The sequence below is a fragment of the Marmota flaviventris genome, chromosome 2 (genome assembly GCF_047511675.1).
Source record: "Marmota flaviventris isolate mMarFla1 chromosome 2, mMarFla1.hap1, whole genome shotgun sequence".
Lineage (NCBI taxonomy): Eukaryota > Metazoa > Chordata > Mammalia > Rodentia > Sciuridae > Marmota > Marmota flaviventris.
In genome coordinates, this window is record NC_092499.1 from 81,708,802 (window position 1) to 81,722,968 (window position 14,167).

The following is a 14,167-nucleotide window of genomic DNA, read 5'->3' on the forward strand; positions in this document are numbered from 1 at the left end:
CGCCGCATGGTTTTGGGCGGCCTGCTCTATTGCGCCCTCTAGCACAAATGCTCTCCAGTCCAAATATTTACCCGGGGAAACACAAGCCCGAACAAGGCTAGCCCAATCAGAGGGAGTCATGCAGTATCTAGACAGACTCTCCACCTGAGTCAGCGTGAAGGCGGCATCCACCCCATAAGTGCGCACAGACTCCGCCAGGGTCTTCACAATTTTAAAATCTAAGGGTTCATGGAATCTTCCCCTGTTGTCATCCTGAAAAACTGGATAAGCAAGACCCATCTCAGCGTTAACAGCCCTCCATGTTTGGGCATGGAAAGCTCTCCCCGAAACACCCCCACCATACGGCGGTGGATCCGGGGGATCGCTTTTCTTGAGCCCCTGTTTATTTCTGTTCCCTTCTCCTATAGCTAAACTCCCTAGCTGACGAGACAGCCTCCCGAGCTCTTCCTCCTCATTCTCCTCCTCCTCTGACCCACTTTCGCATGGGGGTGTGCGCAGCGTACTGAGATCTGGATACAACCGTCTCCTCCCCTGTTTCACGCTCCGCACACTCCCATCCTCCCGAGACACCTCACTTTCTGCCGTCTCCGATTTCTCCTCATGTAATTGCTCTAAAACCTCCTGTCCTTTAGTAAGTGCTTCCTGACATCTGCCATCTGTAAGGCAACTACGGACCATTTACCAAAGGGGTATCACCCCACCCTCTAATATGCCCTGCTCAGAAGCAAAGTCAAGATCTTTGCCTAATTTATCCCAACTAGGTACAGTAAGGCTGCCCGAAAATGCAAACCACGGTGCAGCGATATCTATCTTCTGTAAAAATCTCTGTAAAGTACTATGTTTCACTTCCAGGCCCTTGGAACGTAACAGGCCATCTAGGGCCAGGAGAAGCGGACTTGAAGATGCGGCACCCATGACACAACAACAAAGGACGCACAAAAAACAAAAGCGAAAGTACACAGTGCAGCTGCAATAAAATGTAATGCTCTCTCTTTCTTTACAGAGGAGCTGCCCCGCTTTGGTCGCGGATCCCACTTACCTGGGACTAACCCCGCTTTGGTCGCGGATCCCACTTACCTGGGACTAACCGGTGCACCACCCCTGACTGCTGAAAGTTCTGGTTCCCGGGTTTCGGCACCACTTGTCGCGACCCCTTGCCCGCAAGGAAGACGCAACTCAGGAATCTTCTTTCAGCAGTTTATTCAGGTCCTTGATATTTCTTCTTCCTCCTTCGGATGCCCCTCCCAGCCTTAATGAAGCATCTCAAGCCCCAATGCAAAGCTGCCACGTGGAGCTTTCTCACAGGGTGGTGAAAAATCATGTGCCAACTCTCCCAGATAAGGAGTTGTTTGTCACAGACCACAGCGGAGCCAGCGTCATCTTGTAATGGCGACCATAGTCTGCAGAAACGGCAGAAGCGGCTCACCACACTAGGGTCCAAAGTCAACTCAGTGAGAGAACTAAAGACCCAAGCCTTTCACCCAGGCTGGCATGTTTCAGACCATTCCTGGTACTGCCTTCTTCAAACACTAGACCCTTGGACTCATTCACAGATGTGAAAAAGCATAATCAAGGCTATGTGCCTGTGCATGTCCCATGGCTATGAATTGACAGGGCTCTGAGAGGCAGCATCTGGGCAAGGACATTGGTTCCGTGAACCTTGAAGTAGTAAGGTCTTTGTGATGCAATAAAGCAATCCCTTAAGGTGTGTATATATGTATATATATATATATCATATATATGTATATATGATGTAATACTTTTATTTTAGTAATGGTATAATTCACATGTAATCACATGAAAAGTTTTAAGTTTACAGCTATTCATTTACAAATACACATGTGGAAAACCACCGTACCATTCATATATACAACAGTTGCATGTATAGCAGAAGAAATCAAGGATGAAATAAATACTGAGAGGTAAATGAGAATACAAATACAATATATCAAAATCTCTGGGACACCATAAAGGCAATACTAAGAGTAGAGTTCACTGTATTGATCTCACTTCATTAGGAAAATAGAAAGTAAATGAATAAATGACCTAATATTACATCTCAAAGCCTTAGAAAAAGATGAACAAATCAAAACCAAAAGCAGTAGAAGACAGGAAATAATTAAAATCACAGCTGAAATCAATGAAATTGAAATAAAAGAAACAAAACAGTGGCAAAACAAAAGGTTGTTTCTCTGAAAAAAATAAATAACATTAATAAAGCCTTAGCCATGCTAACAAAGAGAAAGAGAAAGAAAACTCAAATTACTGAAATTTATGATAAAAAATAAATATCAAATGAACACTACTGAAATACAAAATAAAATAAAATTATTGTAGAAATTTATATTCCAATAAAACAGAAAATCTTGAAGACATCAGCAAATATCTACAGAAATATGACCTACCCAAACTGAATCAGAAGGACATACACAATTTAAATATATCAGTTAAAAAATAATGAAACATAAGATGCCAGCAAAAGCCTACCAACCAAGATAGCCAAGATCACTCAAAGTATTCCATGAAGAAGAAGAAGAAGAAGGAGGAGGAGGAGGAGGAGGAGGGGAGGAGGAGGAGGAGGAGGAGGAGGGTACCTTTCCAAACTCCTTCTATAAGGCTATTTATCACCCTGACACCAAACCAGACAAAGACAGATCAAGGAAAGAAAATTTCTGGCCTATATCTTTGATGAACACACATGCAAAAAATCTCAATGCAATTATGGCAAATCACATACAAAAACATATTGAACAGATAGTGCACCTCGATCAACTGGGTTCATTCTAGGAATGCAAGGTTATTTCTAAAATACATAATCAAAAACATAATCCATCATGACAATAGACTTAAAGGAAAAGAATCATATGATTACCTCAAGAGGTGCAGAAAAAGTATTTGACAAAATACAGCACCCCTTCATGTTCAAAATACTAGAAAAACTAGGCAAAGTAGGATCATACCTCAACATTGTAAAAGCTATATATGCTAAAACCAAGACCAGAATAATTCTAAGTGGAGAAAAAAATTGAAGCCACTCCCTTGAAAAACCAGAACAATACAAGGATACCCTCATTCACCACTTCTATTCAACATCATCCTTGAAACTCTAGCCAAAGAAATTAGACAGAAGAAAAAAAATAAAGGCAACTCATTTGCTGATGACATTATTCTAAATTTAGAAGATCCAAAAACTTCTAAGACAAATAAGTGAATTCAGCAAAGTAGTAGGACATATAATCAATACCAACAGTCAAACACATTCCTATACATCAGTGATGAATCCACTGAAAGAGAAATTAGGAAACCTTCCTCATTCACAATAGCCTCAAAAAAAAAAAAAAAAAAAAAAAACCTGGGAATTAATCTAAGAAAGAAGGTGAAAGATCTATAAGTGAAAATTACTGAACAATACATTACAGCAAGAAATTGAAAAAGACCTTAGAAGATGGTATGATCTCCTATGCTCTTGAATAAGCAGAATTAATACAATCAAAGTGCTATATACATTCAATGTGATTCCAATTAAAATCCCAGTGACATTCTTTATAGAGCTAGAAAAGGCATGAAATTCATTAGGAAAAATGAGACCCAAAAGAGCAAAAGCAATACTAAGCAAGAAGAATGAAGCAGGAGGCATCACAATACCAGACATTAAACTGTACTACAGATGGCCATGGTGGTGCATGCCTGTAATACCTGTGGCTCTGGAAGGTGAGGCAGGAGGATCATGAGTTCAAAGCCAGCCAGCCTCAGTAAAATTGAGGTGCTAAGCAACTCAGTGAGACCCCATTTCTAAATAAAATACAAAATAGGGTTGAGGATTTGGCTCAGTGCCCCTGAGTTCAATTTCTGGTATACCCTCCCACTCACCACAAGAAAAAAAAAAAAACATAGTATTGTCACCAAAACAGACTTGTAGACCAGAGGTATAGAATAGAATATACAGAGACAAACCCACAGAAATACAGTTATCTCATACTAGAAAAACATGCCAAAAACATTCAGAGGAGAAAAGAACCTTTTCAACAAATGGTGCTTGAAAACTGAAAATCCATATGCAGCAAAATGAAATTAAGCCTCTATCTCTCACCCTACACAAAATTCAACTCAATGTGGATCAAAGACTTAGGCACTAGAACAGAGACACTGTGCCTAATAGAAGAAAAAGCAGGCCCAAATTTTCATCATGTTGCCTTTGGATCTGACTTTCTTAACAAGACTCCTAAAGCACAAGAAACAAAATCAAGAATTAATAAATGGGATGTACCCAAACAGCTTCTTATCAGCAAAGGAAACAATAATATGAAAAGAGAGCCTACAAGATGAGAGAAAATATTTACCACAGGCACCTCAGATAGAGCATTAACCTTCAGGACATATAGATATCTCAAAAAATCTTAACACCAAAAAATCAAATAACACAATCAATAAATGGGCTAAGGAAAGTAACAGACACTTCACAGAAGAGGAAATACAATTTATCAACAAATATATGAAAAATGCTCAACATCTTTAGCAATTAGAGAAATGGAAATCAAAACTACTCTAAGATTCTTCTCACTCCAGTCAGAATGGCAATTATCAAGAATACAAAACAATAAGTGTTGGCAAGAATGTGGGAAAAACGTACACTCATACACTGCTGGTGGGCCTGCAAATTGGTGCAATCACTGTGGAAAGAAGTGCGGAGATACCTCAGAAAACTTGAAATGGAACCACCATTTGACCCAGCTATCCATTCCTTGGTTTATGCCCAAAGGACTTAAAATCAGCATACTACAGTGACACATCACATCAATGTTCATAGCAGCTCAATTCACAAAAGTTAAACTATGAAAACAACACAGAATCCCTTCAACAAATGAATAGATAAAGAAAATGTGGTATATATACACATAGAATATCACTCAGCATTAAACAAGAATAAAATTATGGCATTTGCAGGCAAATGGATGAAGGTAGAGAATATCATGCTAAGCAAAATAAGCCAATCCCAAAGAACCAAAAGCTGAATGTTTTGTCTGATATGTGCATGCTAATTCACAATGGGAAGGGGGGTTGCTATGGAAGAATAGATGTACTTTGGATCAGGCAGAAGAGAGTGAAGGGAAGGGAGGGATATGGGGGTAAAAAAGACAATAAAATGAATCAGACATTACTACCACATGTACATATATTATAACATGACCAGTATGATTCTACATCATGTACAACCAGAAGAATGATAAGTTATATTCCATTCATGTATGACATGTCAAAAAGCTTTCTACTGCCATGTATAACTAATCAGAACAAATTTTAAATACATTAAAAAAACAAATATACAATAGTCCCATTAAATCTCAGATGTTCCTGAGGTACGTCGTTGTTAACCATGCCCCACATCCCAAGTCAGACAACCAGAACTCTGATCTTTTTTCCTATTACTTTTGCCTTTATTTTTTAGTTTTGAAATTCACTCTGATTGTATCTACATAAGATTCTCAGCATGATATTTTGATATCCGTATTGGTAGCAAAATGTTTTCTATGTTCAAACTAATTAATATTATCCATCATTGCACATAAAAACTCCGTGGGTGTTTATGCGTGTGTGTTTGCGTGTTGGGAGCATTTAAATATTCCCAGCAAATTTTCAGCATACTATACCAAATAATAAACTATGCTGTTCATGGCTTTTGTTGATTTATTAATTCTAGCATTACCTTTTAAAATTTGACCTAATTGTACCTATTTCCTTTTCAACTCTATTTTGGCAATCTCATTTCTCCTCTGTTCCAATATGTTGAATTTTTTGTGGGGGAGGGTGCTGGGGATTAAACCTAGGGCTTTGTGCATGCATGGCAAAAACTCTACAAACTGAGCTATATCCCTAGCCTTATGTTGAACTTTTTTGGTAAGTTTCTGCATATAAAGAAGATCATACATTAGTTTTCTTCCTAATTCTGGTTTATTTCCTATAGCATAATGACCTCCAGTGTCATCAATGTTGTCACAATTATGTCCTTTTTACATGCTGAATTTTTAATTTCCTTTATTTGCATATTTATAGATTATACATTCATTTAACTTTTGATAATAATTCATGGGTATAGTTTGAAATAGGGTCTCCTTAAATTGCCGAGGCTGGCGTGGTCCTTGGGATCCTCATACCTCAATATCCCAAGTACCTGGGATTACAATGTGCACCACTATGCCCAGCAATCCTGCTATGATTTTAAAACAGAAATGATAAACTATTCAAAGAAACTTGGTAATTACTATATGATCTAGGTCAAATATATACACTGTATGGCTCAGAAAATGCAACTCAGAACCATAATAAAAAAATAAAAAGACTTTACAATTGTTAAGATGGCTACATTATTTTTAAAAAAAAGGAGAGAGAAAAAAAGAGAGAGAGAGACAGGGAGAGATACAACAATTTAAGTTTGCAGTTGCTTAGAAAATATGGGACATAGAGGAGATGACATTTTAAATTTCTTATGGTAAAGTGATCACAAGGTAAATCATACAACCTTGTTTATACACATTGCTTCTGCCTCCTAAAGAAAACCATATTACATTGGACTCATTTCTGATGTTAGCAGAAAGCAGGGAGTAAATTCTGTAAAGGAGGAATAGGCATAATCCTACTATAAATAGGAGCAGGTGAGCAAGGTAGATGCCACTATCATTTGAGCACATTAAGAAACAGATGCCTAAGGAGAGGGGTCCATCTCAGGAGTTCCTGAGCTCTCAAAAACAGACTAATCAGGAGAATCTGTCAGAATGATGCTGATTAGTCAGTCTTTCAGTTGCTAATTTTATATCTTTGTTTCTTAATGTATATATGATAGGATTCCAGGCAGGGGTGATAGCAAAGTCAACTATAAACATGTATTTATCAACTGATGATGTGGGAAATGGCCACATATAGATAAATATACATGGAATGAATAAAAGAACCACCACAGTGATGTGAGCTGACAATGTGCCAAGAGTCTTGGACAAGTCTCCAGAGGAACTTTTCCAGACAGTGACCAAAATGAAGACATAGGAAAGGAGGAGCAGCAAGAAGGTGATCAGACTCATGAATCCACTGTTGGCAGTTCCAAGAAACTCAAATATGGCTGAATCTGAGCATGCAAGTTGTATGACCCTGGGGAAGTCACAGTAAAAGCTGTCTATGGTATTAGGACCACAAAAAGGCAAGTTTACAATCAGAGAAAACTGGGACATAGAATGGATTGTTCCAGTTACTCAGCTAATGACTAAAAATAAAATGCATTTCTTCGGGCTCATAATGCTCAAGAAGTAGAGAGGCTTATAGATGGCTGCATACCTGTCAAATGCCATGGCTATGAGCAGCACCATTTCTGTTCCTCCCAAAATGTGAATGAAGCATATCTGTGCCATACAGCTTTGGAAAGAAATTACTTTCTTCTCCTTTATCAGGTCTGTGACCATCCTGGGAATTGTGGTGGAGGGAACTCCCACATCAATGAGGGAAGGTTGGCCAGATGGAAATACATAGGAGAATGTAAATGAGAATCAGTGATTACCAAAAAGATGATGAAGAGATTGCCCAGGAGGATCCCTAAGTACAGCAATGAGAATGTCAGCTTGAGAAAAACTTTAATTTCCCAAGATCCAGAGAATCCCAGAAATACAAATTCAGAAACCACGGAATCATCAAGTCCATCCATTGACTTGGGCTGGAAAGTTGTTTCCAAACATCTGTGGCTAAAAAGTGAGGAAGGATCAGATTCAGTGGTATAAATTGTGCTCCTCATAAGTCCTGCGAGTCTAATCTATGGATTACAGATATGAGAGTTAGAAATGATTGAACCTAATAGAAAACAAAATGCAATATAAAAATTATAGGAATATACCATATAACAAATGAAACAGCATCATGTATATCATATGAACACAGATGGGTTACTCTCCTTTTTGTTTCATGAGCAAGCTTTTTGTTTTGTTTTGTTTGCCTCTTAAGGATTTCTATGGTTTTTCTGCCACTACTCTGTAAATGTTCTCTCATAATCTCAAGTGCCAATAATTTCAGCGCTTCCTAAATTAATGCTTTTGTGGTAATTCAAAAAAATATTTTTAGCTGAATTTCTTACTTCACTTTCAGAGTTTCCAGGCCAAATTGTTTGGTACATTTCACCGTATTTCATTTTTGTGTTTTATTTATTTATTTATTGAACAATTTACCATGGAGACCAGGGGCACAAATTGAGATTCATAATATTTAACTGATGCTCATCATAATGTATACAAGTGAAGCAAGGGGACAAAAAGACATCAATATAGTTAATAAATAATTGCGTCCAATCAGGAAGGTGGGTATTGGTTGGAAAGGAAAGAAAATCAAATACTTCCCTTTTTCCCTCCTCATTTTAAAGCCCTTTCCCTTCCTGCTCCAACATTCTGCTAAGGTCACCTGCCTCGGGAATTATTCCTCCTTGCAGGAGTTGTAGGAGTTGTTAATTAATGCCTCCTGGGCTGCTGCTACCTTCCTTGATCACTCCACCATTTGGCCCACCATTTGGACAAATAAGTAGGATAAGGAGAGAAAAGGGGCAAGATAAAGGGAGAAGAGGGCAGGAGAACACAGGAAATCTAAAATGTATAAAAGGGTCAGGTCAGTCCCACTTTTTTGGACACCCTGCTCTGGGCCTCCTTCTTTCTCCCAGAAGTCTGTTTCTATACTTTCAATAAAACTTGCTTTCTACACTTGTCTCAGCATTTCTCAGGTGTTAAATCTTCACATCTGGGAAAACATAACTCAGCCCTGATTGGTTCTCATCACTGGCAGCAACACAAGGACTTACATACTCAACACAAAATTGCCTACAATGACAGAATACCTTTACAGTGTAAAATATGATGATTAAACCCTTATAAATTTAATAGATAACATTTATGAAATGGTTTTTCATGCAAAGCACTAAACTTGGCCCATTATTGGATTTAAACTACATAAAATTCCATTTAATAAAAAAAAAATATTTAAAACTGAATTTCAGAGGGATGAAGTATTATAACCAACACTTGAATCCAGACCTCTGCCAATGGTAATCACACACCTAACCATGGTACTCTGCTCTTCAAGGCCAGTGTCCTCAAGTATGTAGTACACATCTATTCCAAACATCCATCAATTAAACTGCATTTGACCTTTAGTATCTTTAAATTATTAATGTAATAACTTAAAAAAATCCTTTTATTCCATGTCCCCTTTTAATTCTTCCTTTTCTCTCCAATTTTTCAGGGATAAGTTTGTCTTTACTTTTCCTTCATTCAACTGAAACATTCTGGATCTATAGATTTATTTTGCAGAGAAAGAAATTTTAATGCTTAATATCCTATGCAATATGATATTTTAATATTAATTTGCTTAATATCCCTGAAGGATTTGTTACTTTTTGTCATGACCTTATTGCTATAAATTTTCCTACCCTTGGCTTTGTGACTTCTATAACCTTGTTCCCCTTCCCACTTCTTGCTAACAGAAAGTCTATTTTTTCAGGTAGGGGGATGAATTTTATCTATCTAAAATCTATCAATTTTAGACAAAATGACTCTACTCCAGATCAAGATCACAATGCATTACTTTTCTAAATCTATTGTTCTAATTCCATTTCCTCCACCATGAATTTGTCTAAGATGGGGCCTATGATCCAGGACTGTTGGATGAGATGTACTCCAACATTTCCTCTAGAGGACTTTTCTTAAACAAAAGGATAAATCTTTATGTAGAGAGGGATTTATTTATTTATCTATCTATCTATTTATTTATTTATGTTAAGTTATAGATGGACACAATCCCTTTATTTTATTAATTTATTTTTATGTGGTGCTGAGGATTGAACCCAGTGCCTCACACTTGCTAGGCAAGCACTCCACCATTGAGCCACATCCCCAGCCCGAAGAGGGATTTTTTTTTCTGTATTTATTGTTAATGCTAAGCTTAAAGGTGAAACAACCCAGAAATTATAAAACATAAAATAACAATGAAGAATTAGAAAGACCCTAGGACATGAAGGGCATATTGCACAACTTATATAAAGCCAACAGTGGTCACTACAGATCCTGTAATGTGTAAAAATAATAATAATAATTTGTTCCACTAAAATCTAGTTTTCTGTTAATTACACATGACTACAATCCTAATATTTCTACAAAAGTTCTCTCTTAATTGTTCTTAATACTTCCCACTTCTCTGTAACTTTTCTATATGAGACACTGATTATTTGTCACCTGCTAATATTCAATAATTGACATGACTCAGAGTTTTGAACCAACTGTCTCTTTTAAAATCCAATACTGGCTTACTCATTTAAGTTAGTACATGCATATTGACTTCTAAGTCAACTTTATTCTTGAACCCCAGAATCATAAGTCCAATACTGTTTGTGGTATAACAAATGGGAGATCCACCTCCACCTTCAAGTTAAAACTAAACTAACCTAAAACTGAACTCGTCATCTTATCTACCATCTTATCTACCATATCCAGCTCCAGACTTCACATTAACTCTAATAAAATCTAACTTCCTCCAATGTCTTAATAAATGGCATTGGCATTCTTCCAGAAATCCAACACAGGCGTTTGTGTGGAACTCTTCTCCTTCCTTCACTTTTAATATCTGGTTGCACACTTTTTATTCACAAATAGTTCTAAATAAACTCCAGTCTCTCAATTTCCATTGTCATTTTATTCTACTTTAATTTTTTATATTTTGTCATCCTGAAAACCAAAAGGTAATTTATTGCATGATATCTTTGCTTTCCTTTTTCCCCAAGTCCACACTATTGTGTACTAATCTTCTAGAGGAATCCATGTAAAGATCAAATACACTCCTGTGACTTTGTAATTTATATCCTTTGATGGCTCTATCTAGGGGAAATTCCACACATTACAACACAAAACTCATGTGTGAGAAAGCATCATTTGATTCAGAGGGTATTTCCTTAATGATGTTAGGAAATGAATATACAATGTAGTTATGGAGTCAACTTCAAAACTGATTTCTATTTAACTTAGGAAAATAAGAACTGTTAAAAATAGTCCATTCAGGATGTTTCTAATGGACTTGAAGCTGCAAGCTAATGATTACAGGTAAATCATTAAACTTAAGTCAAGGAAAGAATCCTGTTAGCATTATGGTTCAATAACATATGACAAGTTAGAGAGAAAGATGAATTCAAGTAATACCATTGAAAAGAAGATAGTAAAATTGTAATTGTTGCTTGTCAAATCACATAACTTCCTGCCTCAAAATGTTACATGGGAAATATTAAATTTAATAAGATTATTTAAATATAAAAACTCAGTAACAACCTATTAAAATATGATAAAATGTGTTATTTATAAAGGAAATATGAAAATATGCATTGTATTGAGATTTGCATATATATTTTTTCTGATATATTTGAAACACTGAATAAGATGGGAATTCAAACTATCTAATAAAAAAAGGAAGACTCAAAATTATATAACTACAGGTCCTCACTGAACTAATCCAAGAATTAACTGCAGTGCAGATCAACAGTTCAGTGGATATCTAATGGAACAATGCAAAGTAAACCAAAGACCACTTCAAAATCAGGGAAATTATGAAAAGTAAATATAAAGGGAGTTAGAGGAGGAACTGAATGCTTTCTGTAAAGCAAATTAGAATATATCACAAACTACAATAATTAAGGCATAATTATTTGACTAAATTTAACAGAATATGTTTTAAAAAGTATAGAAATAGATGCACATAGGAAAATTTAGTACATGACAAAGAAGACATCATGATTATGTAGGGAAATATGAAATTTTTATAAAATGTGTTTGAATTAATTTTTTAAAACTTGAGGTTAAGAAGGCGTAAGTTAACTCCAAATTCAGAAGATGGATTCCACTTTTAAAGTGTTTCTTGAACAGAACACACCTGTGGCTGCGGAGGACTGGGAGGCAGAGTTGCTTAGCACAGCTGAGGGGAAGGTGAAGTGTGGGCTCACTGCAGAGGGTGACGTGGTGATAGCCATCACTCTTAGCTGTGACTCAACTGTCTTCTGTCATGGAATAAACTTTAAGGAAATAAACAGACAAACAGAAAAATGTATTAAAAGTTGCTTTGCTTCATTATGAGTACTCTTCTAATACTGAGTGGAAATCAATTGCTTAAAAGGGGACCAATTAGGTAAGTAAATGGATGAATTCTTATACAGGCTTTACGAATGATTCTTCAGTCCATCTTAATAAGCATGGAAAGAATATTAATAACTCAAAGAAATAGTATAATTTTTATGGGGGTGGACTTGATAGTATTTTCTATGAGTAAATATTCAAGAGTTATTAAAAATTTCTAAGGGTTGTGTGATTTAAATAACTTTATGGCTGTTTCTTTGTCTACAACTTGATTTGCTCTATTTTAAAAGACATTTATTCTTTTTAATTTAAAACCAGATCTATCAAAATAAATAGAATAAAAAGGAAAAGTTATATGGAGCCATTTCTATGAATACTTTAGCACTCGGTAAGTTCTAAAGGAGTGTTATCTATCATAATAATTTTGATAACATTTAGGAATATCTATATTATATATCGATATTAACATAAATATATTAATTTGTATTAAATATAAATATAATTATTAATATTTAAACTAGAATTTTTCAGAGTGGGAACAGTGATTGAATGGCTGTGGTAAAAATAAAAGCACCATGTTTTCATGTTGTATCAGTAAGGAGGTGATAGCCAAGATACAGATATTGCTTTTAATTTTTTTGATCCTAGTCTTCAGAGAGAAAGAAGAGATAGAAGAATCAAAGTATTTCACGTACTGCTTAAAAGAATTACAGCTTTGATGAATATTTTTAGTTCATCTCATTATGTAATTTCAACTATGAGGAAAGACCAGAGGACACAAAACAAATTGAGTGAAATCATTCAATGAAGTGAGCTAATAAAGAAAAGTGGAGACAGGAAGAAAAATAGACAATGGGGAGCAAAACAGGGGACATAGAGGATAATAATGCAACCTGATGTTGAAGAATTAAAGGATGGGCATCCCCCCTACCTGTGCCAGCAGAGAGTTTACCTCAGCAGCTCCAAGGTATGAGAAATGCAGAGAAATTTGCTCTTTTTTTAGAGGCATCATTACCTTTCAAGACACACGGCTATAAATAGCTCTTATCTTTAGGAATGAAGCCAATTATCAGGACTGGAATAATGACCAGCACCTGCCTTGGTATTGGCTTTCTGGAGACACTAGGTGTTCCCTGCACATTGTTTTCCATAAGGGTCAAGTGTCATTAGCTATAGAATAGAGAAAAATAGAAACTGACCGATTCCCTGTGATGAGCAGTAATTATGTGGCTCTGAAAATATTTTCTTACTTTAGACATTAAATGTTTATTGGATTTGTTTAAAGTTACCAAAACACTAATTGTATCTGTTTGGCATTCATAACAGGTCAAGGACCAAATCCTACAATGCCCCCTTAACTGTTCATTCAACTTATGGTTTTGAGGAATAATGAATTAGAATTTGAGAAATATGGGAGTGTTGAAAAGAGAATATTAAAAATATTCACTTGGAGTTTAAATCAACTACTTTTTCTTTATCATGTTAGCAATAGCAACCATAATCAAAGAAGAGGCAATGTTTATATATAATTACAATATTTGTTATCCATACAAACTTTGAAACAACACCCTTTGAAATTAAAAGCTCTGTTCTGCTTTTACCCTTTAACTTCCTCACACTGAGAATGAGGACTTTCTCCTTCTGAGGACAGATGCCAAGGAAATTATGACTGACACAGACTAACACACCCTGTGTCTTTTTTTTAATCCAATTTGTTAGTCTATGTCTTTTGATTGGTGAGTTTAGACCATTAACATTCAGGGTTATTATTGAGACATGATTTGTATTCCCAGGCATTTTTGTTTATTTTGGGTATTTAACATGACTTGGTTTTGCTTCTGGTTAGATTTTCCTTTAGTGTAATTCCTCCCTCTGCTGATTTTCATCATTGTTTTTCATTTTCTCTTCTTGGAATACTTTGCTGAGGATGTTCTGTAGTGCAGGCTTTCTAGTTGTAAATTCTTTTAACTTTTATTTATCATGGAAGGTTTTTATTTTATCATCAAATCTAAAACTTAGTTTTGCTGAATATAAGA

General features: G+C 35.9%; 1 pseudogene; it reads right to left on the reverse strand.

Moving 5' to 3' along the window:
- Positions 1-6,752: 6,752 nt before the first annotated feature.
- On the reverse strand, positions 6,753-7,687 carry LOC114082130 (olfactory receptor 4F15-like; annotated as a pseudogene).
- Positions 7,688-14,167: the final 6,480 nt, after the last annotated feature.